Source organism: Centroberyx affinis, unplaced genomic scaffold, assembly GCF_046629955.1.
Source record: "Centroberyx affinis isolate AG114_WGS23_722 - 3 ecotype Tasmania unplaced genomic scaffold, CSIRO-AGI_Caff_v1 ptg000476l_1, whole genome shotgun sequence".
NCBI lineage: Eukaryota > Metazoa > Chordata > Actinopteri > Beryciformes > Berycidae > Centroberyx > Centroberyx affinis.
This window is the reverse complement of record NW_027279134.1, coordinates 191,638-208,095: the sequence shown is the minus strand read 5'-3', so window position 1 is coordinate 208,095 and position 16,458 is coordinate 191,638.

Below are 16,458 nucleotides of genomic sequence, written 5' to 3'. Positions count from 1 at the left end.
TTGTGTTTGACATAACTTATCTCCCTTACACCCTCCTGTAAGACAGTGCCAAAGAGACACACACACACACACACCAGTCACAAAAGATATGATTTCTATCAGCTATTTTCCAGGTTTATGTTTTTGCAAAGGGAAGAGTAGGTGCACTGAAAGAGCCATTTTAATCTTTGTACACGTGCCATGATAACACACGGCCTCTAGCCTCTCTACCCCCAGTTACCTTTTTATCCTCCTTTCCCGAGCTCCTTCTGGACCAATTTCACATGGCAGTAATTACAAAAACAGAATGCTTTTGGAGGCTCCAAGCTTCTGGACAGCGGCAGATAAGAGAGGTTTCTGGACTGGATAATGGTTGGGATTAACCTCCTTAACACCCTGACTTTCCCTCTAATAAAGCAAGGAGGTTGACAGGAATAGAAGCTATGACAGACAGCCCAGACTGCCACAGAACGGCAGATCACATAAAGACGTCATTCTGCATATTAAACGCACAAAAACTTTCTCTCTTTCTCTCTCTTTCTCTTTATCTCTAAGCACAAATGACACCAAAGGCAGATTCCAGTACGTTTATTGTGCTTGGCAAATAAAGTGATTCTGAAAATTCAAAAAACACTCAAATGCATTAGAGAGGCCAAGCCTGAATAGATATTAGCTTAACAAAGCATACACTCCACTAAATATCTTTAACAGTCACTTTAAACTCACCAGCAGACACCAGCTCTTTTAGTTTTAAGTAATTTTGCGATGGTTTCTGAGCAGAGGGGCACAGAGAACATGGAAGCCTTTTTTTTTTTTTTTTGCCTAAATCAGTTTTGCCAGAGTGCCTGAAAGCCCTTCTGCTCAATTCAATTTAGAGACAAAAGCAAAAACAGGGGGTGTTGTGGTCGGGATGGTGGATGGGCGGATGAGTTTACCTTCAGTGCTGCTGACTGGGGTTTAACTCCCACCTTCTATATAGGAAATTTCTACTGTGAGTGAAATGTTAAATTTTAGCTTTGTGTTTTTCTTATCTAACCATAACCTTAACCAACGCTGTTTTAGTTGCCTAAACTTAACCGTTAGCCAAACTTTAGCTGAAAATGCCGTGTCCAGTTTATGTTGTTGCCACAGAATCCAAAATCGGGTTATTGTCACAATCCAATTCATAGTGGAGGAATGTAATTTTCGCATAATTTGTGTCCACAGCATGTAAATCTGCATTTCAGAGTTCATGCTTCTTTCACGACTTTTTGTGAGATCATGTTGACTCGGACTGTTCTTGCCGCTGCATGAATGATGTCGTCGAATATCATAAATGAGCATCATTTGTGGAGTTTTTCTTTTTGTGATGATATAAGCCATGCTAGTAATTTGTTGAAATTTTAAAGTCCCCATGAAATGAACTTCCATTACTTTTACTTCCTGGAAAACACAGGTGACCTCATGCTGCACTAGTAGACGTAAATATAAATCTCTAACCAATAAAACCATCAGATTTTTGAACAATTCCGCCCCTCTGCACCCCTCCCCATCAAATAAAATTGCCTTTCTCTGCCTGACTGATATTCCATTGGTTTACACTTTTGAATGATCCCTCACTGCATGTCCCACCCCAACATCCTGTTTCAACAGGAAATTCATCAAATCAAGGAAGTACAGATGCCATTTCATGGGGTCTTTAAAGCCATTTAAGTGGAGTCATTTTTTCATATGTGCACATTTGGTAAAACAGCTGCCACAGTGGAATACGTTTGAAAAACAGTTGTGAAGTGACAGTGAAAAAGTGTCCATACTTCATGCACACAGACTATTAATAACACTGTACAATAGAGGTGTTCCCTGTTTTCCTTGAAAGTGAATTTCACTGCAGAGTATTTCAGTATTTCCAGGAAACAGAAGCAGAGCCGTGTCTGATGACCTTGATTATTGACCCAGACACTGCTTCTAGAGACAATGTACATGATTTAAAGATAACCACCTTGAGCGCACACACACACACACACACACACACACACACACACACACACACACACACTCACTGCCCTCCGTGTCTGCTTAGCCCTGTGGTCGATATCCACTGGTGCATGACATTGTGTCTGGGGAAGGGAGACAAAGGTTAATGAGAGGGGAAAGGGCAAAACCTCTCTCTCCTGTATGCAGTTTCTGCCCATTTTGACTGGAGAAAAATACAGGCAACACATCACAAGGGGGCTGAGCACGGACAAGAAGTGATGTATGTGTGTGTGTGGCCGGGTACATGCACGTGTGTATGTATCTCAGGGCTGGGATTCCAAAAAAAGATCTTTCAACAGTGTTTCCAACAGTGATATAGTTTGGACCATATAATTTCTCATTAGGCGTATCTGGGCAGACTTGTCCTCTTTGTACTGATTCAAGTTCTACTTCACTACCTCAGCCAAGATGAGGAGCACTTGCACAACATCATTAGGACACAAAAGCTTAAAAATGAAGATAATGTGTATAGAATCCAGAATTTAGTATAATATGCAGCAGAGATACAAGAAATGTGGGAGCATAATGGAGATTGTTGGAAGGAGTTATTACTGTAGGATATATACAGAGCATAATAGGCATAATAGCCATATATTGAGCGTAATAGGCGTGTGGAGAAGAATAGCAGAGTGGATGAGTTATTAAATCCAGAGTGAAAACTTGTCGGAGCAAAGTCGGATAAAAGGTCAAGGAGCAGAGACAGTTACCGTGCGTTCACAGGCTCTGATTGCATGTAGCGGTCTTGAGCAGCTACAAAGTTTTGAACAGGCATTTTCAAAGTTAACAAAGCTAGCTAGCAAGCGCTAATTAGGTAACATGAACTGCAAATGATGGTTTTTGAGCCGTTTGTCCCTGTAGTCTTTCAAATTAAAGTGGTAGAGAACGGGAAGCCTTGAGTGACTGCAATCAATTTCTTGTCCATGTATCACTTGCCAGGCAGAACTACTACTGTCCATGAAACTACATCATATCGGTACGGAAACAAGGAAACACGGAAATCTGATTGGCTGTTGACGGCCGATGACAGTGAAAGTGAAAAGCCGACTTCCTCTGGTCACTCGGCTCGGAAATGAATGGACTTCCGGTGACTTGTTTGATCTTGTTGCTTGCAGTATGAACCAACGGCTGGAGTGCTAGACAGGTTGGTACAAAAGAAACATCTAGTATAGGTGATTTTCTGTGATTGCTCTTTCCTACGTTAATGACCCCAGGGCTTCAGTGAAAGCAGACTCCACTTGTAACCCCTGATGCCTTTAATCCTCTTTAACTGCGCCCTGCTCTTCTCACCAAAGAGGAACTAGCAGCAGAAAATCATTTTTCTACTCCACAGCCTATCAACAAAGGCTTACATTTGACTCACGGCTGTGCACAATTTACACATGAACAGCGTGAATTAGCGAGATAGAGAGAAAGAGAGCGAGAAGAGAGAGAATAACAGCTGGTCACAATAGGCAGGGTGGCACGGCCTCACTAAATGTCACGAGCAACGGCTAAAATTGTGTAATCTTTGACAGAACAAAAAACGTAATCTTCTCTGTTTGCTCTGTGCTCCCAACACTGGCCGCAGTCTGTTGTAGTGTGAGCGTTTCGAATACGCACCTTCCGATCGCGAGACTGTTCATTCATGTTGGTCCGTGTCTGTGTGAGTGGGAGGAAGCAACTGAGTCCGTCTGCTGTGTTTCCCGGTGCGTCTCCGATCTCCTTTCATTTCAGGCCGTGGCTGCAGCTGGGCAGTATCTGCTCCCTTTGTGCTCCTCCACTCTTCCTCCTCTCCTCACCTCTGGTGGTCGTCCATGGTGTCTGTCGGTGAAGCCAGTCTTGGAAGCGATGAATCTGCATGGCCCCGCTGTCGCCCTGTCTAGTCGGCCACTTGTGGGTGCTTCTGTGGCGGACTGACCAGCAGCAAACAGGTTAGGTTGGTGTTTTGTTCAACTCATCAAGTTTGTTGACGCAACGTAGAGTTTCGCTGTTTTATTGATTTTCCAGCTGTATGGTAGCCTTCTAGCCTACTTTTCTGTAACTGTTTACATTTATCCCAGCACACGATTGTTTAAGGAAATGTCTTTGTGAAATGACGTTGTTATTTGCTCAGTGTGTCTGCTGGGCTCGGTATTTTGACAGGACAGAAACTTTGATTATAATTTTCTCCTCCAAAGTGCCTGGCTGCGCTGCCTCTTTCCCCCCAGATTTGATTAGTTTACCATGCTGCTAATCTCGTGCTCATTTGCATTTTATTGACTAGAGCTCAACTTTTTCACAGCCTCACTAGCCAGGCTCAAGCTATCCCAACATGTGATGCGCAGTGACTCATCACCCTGATGATTAGTGATGATGACCTTGATGACAACAATGGTGATTTTGCGCCAGATCACCCAAGATACTGTATAAATCATTGGGCTGGTATGGGGGAAGTGTACATTTACCTTCCCTGTCAGACTCCCCTTTTCACAGTCCAATGTAGTTTGCATAGCTAGATGAGCAAATCCAGTAGTCGAAGCCTAATCCACATAATTTACATATTCCTACATACCCTCTAAAATAAAGTAAAATCGTTTCAAGTCTACAACTCATCCAGGGGCGTGTCTAGGGGGTGGCAGGAAATCTGAATGGCCACCCCAAAATCCTGAGTTATGATTTTCTGATGGCCATGTTAGAGGCGGGACCATCAAGCGAGTGCAGAATGAATCTGCGAGAGACGACCAAAGCAGGGATCTTCTAATGTGACAAAAAAAAAAACAGACATTTCAATATTTGCACTGGCAGACGAATGAAAAGTCTCTGTGATGCTGTTCAGTGTATGCTGCCAGCCAAGGACACATCCAAGAACACTTCAAGGGCTGAGGAGAACAATGCAAAAAGTTCAGCAGAAATATTATGGACTGAACTGAATAGGCTATGGATGATGATGGATAAGCCATGACTATATTTTTTTCTGGGCACTGGGCCTATAGTTGTCTTTCTCTTGGCACTGCGCCTGTAGCCTGTGAATTGAATCCCCAAGCCTTTTTTGGTAGCCTATAGGGCAAAAACCTGTGTAGGTTTTTATATATTTCTGTTGCTTCTTCAAATCATGTAAGTCTTTTTCCTCCTGCAATTACATGATATACAGTTTCTACTAAAAATGTAAGAGTAGAACAAAGGATATTTCAGTGCTCATTCTGAGTCTGTACCAAATATACTGTATAAAAACGGTTTAGAGAAGAGACGGGGGGTGGGAAAGTCATCTCCTCCAAAATAAAGGCATGACAAAGAGGAAGAATGCAAATGCATGGTAGATAAAGCAGGAAAGCAGGAGAAGAAGGGCGGTAATAAAGTGACAGTCACAACACCTCTGAGTTACTTCCCTATCGCCTTGTAGGAGAAATATGGGGCTTGCACAAACAAAACAAAAAAAAAGAACACATAATATTCATATTTTACCCTATAATATACCCGCATGTACGCACACATGGATACACACAGACACACACACACACCGAAGGAAAAAAGACACATTTCTGCACAGATTCCATAATTCAAACTTTTCCACATAGTGACCTTGATTTGTTGATAAAGATATTTCTTTCAGAGCAAACCTTTAAACTCCCAGAGGTTTATATTTAAGTTATGAGCACTGCTGTACTGTACTGTAAGTATTTACCTCCACAAAAGAGCTTATGTTTTTTCCCTTGTTACTTAGTCTGTCTGTCTGTCTATTTCAAAAACCTATGAACAGATTTCTAGGAAATGTGGCAGAGAGATCGTCCTTGGGCCAAGGAAAAATTTTGAGTTCGGTGGAGCTGGGATTTCTGCCTTTAGACAATTTTCAGCCATGGCTATGAAACTAATGGAGATAGCGACTTGATTCCAAGATGTTTACAGCATCAAGAAATCAACTTAACTTAAAATCTAAGTGATAGGAATGATGTCTTTGGGTGTAATGGCAAGTTGGGGAATTGTTCAGCGCTGGTTGAGGTTTGTGCTCTCCGAGGTCTAGTTTGATTTCTCTGAAGGAGTCTTATTTTCTCCCCTAAAAGATTATCTGTAGCTTCTTCCACATACCTATGGGCTTTCTTCCTGCGTTGGCTCAGCAGTGGTGCTGGGATCAAACTGTATAAAAGATTCAGGATTTCCTATCGCTCTCAACCCAAACTATGCCTCTTATCCCCACTACACCCCCTCCACACCGAATAACCACATGAACACACACACATACACACTCACACACACACAAACACACAGCATCAACCCAAAAAAGACTGCATTAACTATTTAGGCGGTATCAAAGGTGTTCTCAGGCTGTGCTAAAAACTGAAAATACTCTGTTTTACGGTGGAAGTGGCTGTAAAGGCAGAATGCGCGGTAACCATTATATTCTTGTAAGTTTCTGAAGCATCTTTTTCTGTGCATCCTTTGCCGCTATATTGGGAAACTTTACACACAGAGAGATGACATGGACAACATCAACATCAACATGGAGAACCAGACAAAATGTTCCAATGCTCCTGTGTGAAAGCAGAAAAAAGTGGGTGTTGAGGGAGGCTCAAAAAGGCTGGAAATAATCACAATGCAAAAAAGAGAGAACATCCAGGTATAAAGTTGCCTGGACACACTCTCTTTTTTGCATCGCATTTATTTCCAATGCTAAGTCTTTTTTCATTTTATTAATGGAGACAAAAGGATGGCCCCAACTCAAAATGTCTAAAATGGCATTGAATATTTTCTTTTTCATATTGATTTATGATGCTCTTAATAGGCCTACAAGGACTAACAGGATATATTTTTTTTTTTTTTTAAAGAAAATATTTGAGCAAAATCCTTTTTTTTTCTTTTTTTTTTTTATTATGAGTAATTTGTAAAGTTTTCTTTTATGTTTTCTTTTATTTCTGCCCTACACAAATATTGTGAGCCTATCATTTATAAATATTCCCACAGGGACAGTTTGCTATTTTCATATTCAGATGCTAATCCACAGCTTTCTCAAGAGAACACAATGATGTCTAGGGTTCGTTCAGAATATTGTTCAATGTCACCCATTCTGACTCAGACTGCTGTTCATTACATATGAGAAATGGTGGTGTGATAGAAAGGAGGAAAGACCAAGGGACCTCTGTTTATAAAACAGCTAGAGAACCCATCTGCTCTGTCCTTGGGCTGCTTCAGCTTTGTGAGCATCTGTATGTGGTTGTTGTGTGTGTACGAGTGTGTGTGTGTGTGTGTGTGTGTGTGTGTGTGTGGCAGAAAGAAAAGAATAAGCGAGCATTAAGACCACAATTTGACAGGATGTTGCGCAGAGAGGAATTAAAAATCAATGCCATCCTACCATCCATGCTATTCTTCTCTTTCATCAGAAGCAGTGGTGACCATTGACCTGCACAGACTGTTCATCATGAGGTGTCGGTAGAAAAAAAAATGAAGTCTTCAGGATCACTGCAACAACCTTGATCTGTCACGGCACAATTGATAAAACTGACCTTTAAGATGAGAAATAAAGCAAGACTCCAATCCACATTTTACTAGCTGTAAATTATAGATTTCAAGCCAAATAAGGAGGTTTCTGACTCTTTTCTATGACATTATATGGCAAAGGATTGTGGGTTGTCCATTTGCCAGAGCTGGATAATGATCATATTTTGAGTATACAATGGAGAAATGCTATGGACTCAACATGAACATCTGTCAGCAGCCAGATGGCAAAATGTCCGATGGATGTAAAACAGAAATACAAATATCGACCAACATATCTCATTGTATTATGAGCCGTTTGTCCTGAGAGAGGATGAATAAAACTGAAATGCACAACATCTGGATGTTCCTGAAGTTCCCTCTCCCTTCACCTCTGACCAGGGAATGAACTATATGAATCATTTAATTGAGATTGAGCTGATTTTATCCATGAATACACTGTTTTCTGGTTAATAAAGACAGGTGCCAGCATAAAAGTCCATTCACAATCCCACAGAGACGCCCACACACACACAGGCGCTATCACAGGCCACAGAGTCAGCATGGCCTTGTTCATGAGTTCAAAGAGGGTGGAGTAAATGGCCCGTGAGATTGAGCGGACAGATGTTTGCATGTTGGCGCTTTAGTTGAAACCAACTGCTTCTGACAGTCTTGAAAAGGAATGCATGAACTATTCAAGGTGAAACTGAGTAGCTACTGATTTAGAGCCAACTGTGCGATCACACCTACAGTTTGTTTTCTTTGGTTTGAACCATAGTTGAAAATGTATCGCATTTTTGTATTTGGTTCGTTTCAGTTCACACTGCCCAATTACAAGGGATATTGCAGGATACGCTCATAAAACCGTATGGAACAAACAACAACATACACCATATGTTTTGGGGTGGTTTCTGTAGTTGGTACGATTACATTCCCTCTCCTAACAAACCGCACCACAGTTTGTTTTGAAGAGGATCGAAAGGTCAAGTCAAGTCAACTTTTATTTATTTATAGCCCAATTTCGCACAGCATCCCTCAAAGGGCTTCACCACAACAAAAGGCAAAAGCAGAAAAAGCAAAAATTTATTTGATTCATTTCATTCTCACCTGGCCGCACACATCAAAGTAAAGGAGTAAACGCTCCAGAGTGTGATTGAACCAGTCCAAACATGCCTGGTGTGGACGCACGCTAACACCCTATTTGCACAGGACTAGTATTATGCTGAGACCTCATGTAAATAATGAATTTACCCCCCTACCTGTGAAACACACTCACACAGGGTGATGAAACTCGCTGAAATCACAGGTGCACCGGCTACAATCGTTAAGGTAAAGATTTTACAAGTCGCCACTTTGTGATTTATCAAAGCAAAACTAGAAGTTTTCGCCAAAAATTTATTCAAAACCTTCCTGTATAGATTCCACTGCTGCCTCCATTTTCCATGACAGTAGGAAGATAGAAATTGCGCATCTATACGAAAAATCACTTCACTTCCTCAGGTACTGTGTGAACCTACCTCAAACTATTGTGACGAATAATCCCAACATTATATTCCTATAACATTTACCTAACAAGGTTTTCTTGGAAGTTTTTGGTGGTTTGAGGGTCTAAGGCTGGTGGAGCTGGGTAGGTTAGGATAGGTTGGCTGTTATGTCTTGATAAAATCTGCTTTTGTGTGTCTTGTGCTTTTCCTGATGTTTGTCCTATATCATTCTGTTGCATGGTTGATTGTTGATCAGTTGGATCTAGTCAGGCTCATGTAAAGCCCTTTGAGACACGCTAAAGGGCTATCTAAATAAACAAACCTGAACTTTAACATATTGCATTTAGTGGATTCTTTTATTAAAAGGCCCATAATGTAGAGTGCATACATTTTTAAAATGGGCGGCCATGGGGGAAATAAAACCTTCACGACTGAACCGAACACAGCGACTCTGTCATTGTTATGGATGTTTCTCTGCCTTGCTGTGGGCGCTCGCCTGCAACCCCAACCCAGCTCCATGCTGTGAGACAGATTTCCAGACAGGATTTGATTCTACCTGCAAATCCTGCCGCATTAATGGGAAAGCAGAGCATATCTGCTAACCAGGGGAGTTCACTCAGGCCTCCTGGCCAGCGAGGTGCCGCGAAGAAGAGAACAAGGCCTCGTCTTTGCTCTTCTCAAGCAGGTTTTCATTTCTCTGCCTTCATTTTTTTCTCTTATCATCCCGTTTTCTGTTTCCAGTACAACACACAACCTCTGATGTCATTCAAACTGAAAGAATGTTCGCTCAAGTCACAGTGTAGCTCAAACCAACGCTATGGATTAGGTGTACAATCAATATTTTCTGCCTCGTCTTGACATCATGAGATGAGTTTTTGCTCTGCTGTACATTTACTGCCATTGGAAGTCAGAGTGTGTCGGCTTTAGCCTGACAGCTACCAGCCAATGTGTGTCCACTAAATATTCTGTCCATCTTCAGCATACATATATATATAACTCACATATTTTTTATTCATAAACACATGCCAGAATCCCTCCCCTTAATTGCTCAGGGAAGTATACATCGAGCTGGATCCCAGTTGCAGCACCAGACACTCTTCATTACCTGCACTTTCCCATAAGACACAGAGGATTTGGTTGTGAAGTAGTTCATTCACCTCTCTCAACTCTCTCAACAAACGTAGGATCTGTGATGGACCAAAGTGCTTGAAGTGCCCTCAGCAGCACAATGCATACATTCTCTCTTTGTCTCCCGCCTTCTCTGTCTCTCTTTGAACACACACACACACACACTCACACACACACACGCATACAGCCACACTTATTATTCCTTTCCTTTCATTTTCCTGATTAGATCTGTTATTTCAACTTGTTTACTTTCCATTTATGCATTTGTATTGCTCTTACACCATCTTCCTCCTTGTTTTGTTGTCCTTTAGTTTCTGTTATCCATTTCAGTTGCATTATTGTCATATTAATTTATTAACAACTTCTTCTGAGATGAAATGTTTTGTAAGACACTTGAATCTCTTACCAGCACAATCTATGCATTTTCTGTGTTTTATCATTTAAAAGCATGCTCTATCAGCTCTACCAGTCAGTAGGAAGGTAAAGTCAGCAGTATACAGCATAAATTACGAAATATAAACAAACTATGCAATGTACCATTCTGGCTTCCCAATATGTCATGGGATTTTGGGCTATGTTTCCTACTTACAGAATTTGAGGGCAATTAAACCACAAATACATGAGTTTTGATGTTTTGAACATTGAGATCAAGTAGAACTTAATTTCCCATCATACACTCCAATCCAGTTCTTCCTCTCGTTGATGTCTGATGTAAATACAGTATATAAAACAAGCAATCGGGGTTTTTTTGCATTATAATCGTCAGGTATAAAACACACCATGTCAATAGTAATTCTACCCTCGCCTATCTACCTAACATTAGCAACCTGGACAAGGAAGTTTTTGTTTGCCCCAGTCCATATCAACAGAGAACTTCCTGTACTTGCATCCTATGGTACACAAATTTGTCTGTACCTACATAATTTTTTAGGAAGAATCATTGTTTATTTGTTTATGAGTGGGGACTCAAGTCACAGAACTTAGACTCGAGTCAGACTCAAGTCACAATTTTAACTGCTTGAGACTTGACTTGATGCATGAAGAGAATATTTGAGACTTGACTTGACTTGGGTTCTGGTGACTTGGGACTTGACTTTGACTTGTACTTTGATGACTTGAAAATGTTTCTAAATTCTGTGAAATTCTGTTCTCTGAATTTGTATGGAATGATTGAATTTATTGAAGTTGAAACTGATTATAGAAATCAAACTCATGATACTCATGAAAAGTCCTAGATATTTAGTTTTCTTCAAGATATTACATTTCTTGATTTGACTTGGTGTTCTACATTTAGACTTGGGACTTGACTTGAGACTTGTGCCTCAAGACTTGAGACTCACTTGTTGACTTGAGCAAAGTATGGAGCATACAAAATTTAAGCTTACAGGCCAGTATATTGTTTAATTTGATTATATGAAGATGTAATTCTTGAGATCAGTAGGTAGCATCTGTGGATGCTATGTGGATGAGGATTTTAGTGAGATTTCCGTTTTACCCCCTTATACTGTTATGTGATTGGTGGGGGAAGCATCAGCTCAGAAGAAGCACACAGGCTGTTATTAGACTCATTACAATCTTTTAAATCAGGGCTTAAAACGTTTCTGTTCACCAGGGCTTTTTAAGAAATCTAGAGCAACACTCATCTGCACTGTAATATTTATTTATTTATATCTTTTTTATTTTCTTTTAAATGTGATTTTAATGCACTTTTCACTTTTCTAATCCTCTTGCACTGTCCTTTTCTGCACTAGTTTACTTTCTAAGTCTTTTATCTTGTGGATCTCTTGTCTGTACTTTTGCCCTTTGTAATTGTACATTTTTTACATTTACTGTATTTTTTATTACTCTGTAAAGCACTTTGAATTGCCTCAGTGTATGAAATGTGCTATACAAATAAAGCTGCCTTGCCTTGCCTTGAACCTGGACTCACTGGAGATGGCGGCGCAGAGAGAGAGAGAGAGAGAGAGAGATATTGGTTAAACTATCTGCCATTATGGACCGTGGCCTCCAGCCTCGACATGACATGCTGTCAATGCAACAGAGCACCTTCAGTCACCAAATTATTCCACTGATGCGTGCCAGGGAGAATTTGCGCCAGCGGCCATTTGGCTCCACAATGGCTTCTCTGGCACCGGCATGAGCAACAGGATTAGCTTTAAGCACGACGTATGCTTGCTGCGGAGATGAATTTCAGCACACTGTTATGGACGAAGCCCCGCGTTAGTTTCAGACTCGGCAGTGTGACAAGCTAGTGATCGTCTGAAATTACGTTAAAATGTCACGTGTCGGCCTGTGCTGCCTTCAAAAGCTTCTCCTTTCCTCCTCCGGGTTCATTGTCTTTGTTTACGTCTTCAAGCTAACATCTCATCCTAAACTTCTCTCATGTCACCTCCTTTTTCTTCTTTTCCTTTTACAATAAAACGTCTTCAATCACCGCTATTTCTCGGTTATAGGTTATGGTTACCCCTTTAATATTCATGCGCCCCCACTGGCATGGACTGTAAATTAATGAATGATATGCAGCCGCTGCAGGTATACACAAATTCATATGTGGCGCCGTATTCGACTGTGTTTCTAAAGTATGTTAAGTTATAAGTATGCCGCCTCCTTTAGGCAGCTGGGAACTGAAAATGCATAACCTACCCATATAGGAGGATCATACTGTCTGTCCACAGCTCTGTTAACCTGTATATATCTCTGTGAAATATGTCAAAATGTGAATTGATCGATTTTCTGGAGTTACATTTTGTCTCGCTTCTTAATATTTTTTTATTCCTTTTGGTATACAGATTGTTTCTTTCCATCTATCTCTCTACTCCTCTGCAAATAAATAAACCATGAAACTCCTGCCTTGGTTCTATAGTGGCCCGCCCATATGTTCACTGTAAGGCGCACTCATTCTCTCACCTCTCTCTTATACTGACAGGTACTATTACACATACTCATAAACTATTTCCTGTGTGTGTGTGTGTCAGAGAGAGATGGCGTGTTGTATGCAAGTGCACTTGTGTGTTTGCATGTTTTATGCTTTAATGGCTCTTTTAGATTTGAGAGTAAAGGTTGCCAAAATAAGCATGCCCACAGGCACAGACACAATCAATTAATACAAGAATGAAGTTACTACAATATAAGTGGCTAATGAGAACTTATATCACACCGGTTAAATTGAATCGGTGGTCCCCTGGCATTCCAGACACCTGTATTAAATGTCTAGAGGACAGGGGTACTCTGTTCCATTGTGTGTGGGAGTGCCCAAAGTTACAATCTTTTTGGGAAAAGGTTGTTCAGAACATATCCAGGATGGTGGGCAGGGAGGGACCTTTCTGAGCAAAACGTTGTGTTCTGGGTATATATCCAGAGGATTTTATAGTTAATTTGAAACATTCATTATTGATAGACTTCGGTCTTCTTCAGGCCAGAAGAATGATTGCCCTCTTTTGGAAAAATGTTGATGTACCTTCTATACATGCATGGATAAAAGAGATGGCATCTTGTCTTGTTCTAGAGAAACTGACACATATATCCAGGGGAAGAGCAAATGATTTTGCAAAAATATGGACTCCACTACTAGATTTCCTTGAGAATGAGAATGTGCTATTAAAATAAGGGTGCTGTATATTGCTGCTTGATTTTGATGTGTTTTTGTAGATTTTTTGTTTGTTTTGTCTGTTTTTGTTGTTGAATTTATGTTTATCACACTTGATAATTTTGTGTTTTTATGTGTATTATGTATTATGTGTATTACGTGTAAAATACTAAAACCAATAAAACATTGTTTAAAAAAAAAGGATGCCAAAATATATTTAGACAGACGAGCTGACATTTGAAGAGATTGCTTGCGCTCTGCACATCCCTTTTCTCACATAGAATGGAAGATTGTGCCCAACGCTTTCAGGTGTAGGAAAACTTTTAAAGCCATTCAAAATCCACAAATAAACCTCCCAAAAGAGAGGGGACCCAGAGCATGTTTCAACCTCCCTGCAATGCTCCCTGAAAAGACAAAAATAGCCACACTCCAGGGAGGGCAAGATCCTTCCTGACCAAAGCAAGATAGGAATCATATGCTCCAGTTCAGACGTGAACAAAATAGGTGGCAGAAAGGCATATACTAACAGTACAGTACGCCTGCTGAGTTAGATATTTTTGCAGATAATGGGTAGTTTTACCAGTCTAGCATCATTAATCCAGATGGGTGGCTTTGTCTCCTCCTATCCTTTAAGACCCGAAGCTCATAACGTTACATATCTTACGATTATTATCAGACATCAAGCTGGCAATCTAAAGATCTAAAGATTTGTCTATAATCCCTACTTTGTGTATCGCACACTTCTCTCCAGTCAGCAGTTGCCTACCAAGACCCTAACTTTAACAGACTGTGTATTCTATCTGGCATATTATACAGTCCTTTTGTATAATACATGAGGTGGGCTAAATGATCACATATTGAGTGTGGCCCTCCTCAGATTCAGAGATGTAATACAAGAGCTTAATAAGACAGACCATAATATACAGGAGAAATGTACGTCCAACATCAGCTGAAAAAAGCAAAATTTAGCTAGGGCCTTAAAACATTCAACTATTCTATTCTATTCTATTGTGTAGATAAAAGTGTATTTTATCAACCTGACATCATCTATGCAAATGCAACACTATATTCACATCATTGATAAATTAGTCACTTTTATGCACTGATCGCATATTTTTAGGCAAAATCATTTGTAAAAAAACGAATTTATAAATGCGCCATTGAAAAAAAAAAGTAGGGAATTTGCTTTGGAATTTGGCGGACTGAGTGTATAAAGTTCCTTAAATAAACTGGGGATGGTCCAGGAGAGAACAAGGTGTGATTGAGTAAAGAACCAATGTAGGGTGTGTGTGTGTGTGTGTGTGTGCGTGTGCGTGTGTGTGTGTGTGCGTGTGTGTGTCTGTCTTATTTTAAATTAAACAGTTAAATATAATTCTGTGTCAGGATGAAAAAAATACAAACAATTACAGACTGCAGTTATATTTAAAAGGAATCACAGCCAACTATTTGTGAGCGCCAGGAAGAAAAAAAAAGACCTACACTGCCAGGAGGAAACAGATGTGGGGAGAAACACCAGCAAATACAGAGAGCTGTTACATAAAACACGGACCATCAACAGCATAGCTTTGCTATTGCTGTGTGTGTGATGTTTTGTCGCCACCCAGTGGACTTTCAAATAGACAGGCAACATGAAAAAGTCTGGAAATATTGACCACCATATTGATTTAGATCTGTGATTAAAGCCAGGCATTTAACAGCAGCTTTATGCAAAAAGCCATTCAGAATCAAGAATTCAACAGAGACAATGCAGGCATCCATCAACTCATCACTCCATTCATCACCAATATTTAGGCATTTTTTACATTTTATCTTTATTTATACTTCCAAACAGGCAACTTACTTCTTCAAAACAGAAACCTGATTCCAGTCAAGGTGACAGCAATCAGACTTTCAGACATCTAGATGGAAAAACAATGAAAGGCGAGTAGTGAGTGAGTGGCATCACTTCTGATTACCTGGATAATCATGTTGATGGCCGACTATTCAGAAACTAGTGAGAGAACAATAAGAAGTGAGAAACATCCAAGTTGTACAAAAGTGACATTTCACAGATGGAGGGTTAGAGAGGGTTAACAGGCAGTTAGGGTCAAGCCTTTGTTTCGGTCAACAGGTTAATCTGGTTAGGTTTAACATGTTTGAGCCCACCACACTGCAACCCGACCCTAAACTCATTTATTTAACAAACCAGCCTTACCTTGTAACATGACAATCGTAAACAGACTTTTTAACCCAAATTTTATCCTGACCAAATAAATTTCACATTTACTTTTATCCACACAATCAAATTAATTTCAATATGTACAGATGTGGGTTGTTTTTTAATTAGTTTATCACCAGCACCCTGATGACAAATCATCCATCTTCATAGGTCACCAAAATTAATTTTAGCTGGCTATCATATTTTACTGTATGGTTAAATTTTTATCTTTTCATTGTTGTTTCATGTTTTTTTCTAGTACAATATCATGGCAGATACACAGATTCTACACTCTTGCAGAGTTTAATTCCTCTGGTATCCATTTTACTTTAAGGTTTGTATGTAATTCAATTAAAACAACAGAGTGATTAAGAAATTTGCATAATTTCTTGATGCATTTATTTTTATTATTGGCCACCAGTAGACCTTCTATCAAGATATGAATAGAAGAACCAAACTTTCTGTTAATCAAATCCTCTTAGGGACACTCAAAATAAAACCTGTATTAACCATGGCCATAGTGGAGCTACTATTTTTAAGCAAGCCAAAACAAGATGGCTTTGTATCGATTTAAGACCATGGGTAGGTTGGCCTGCTCTTGGCTCTGTTTTCTCCTGCCTGGTTTTAATCTACATTATATTGTGCCA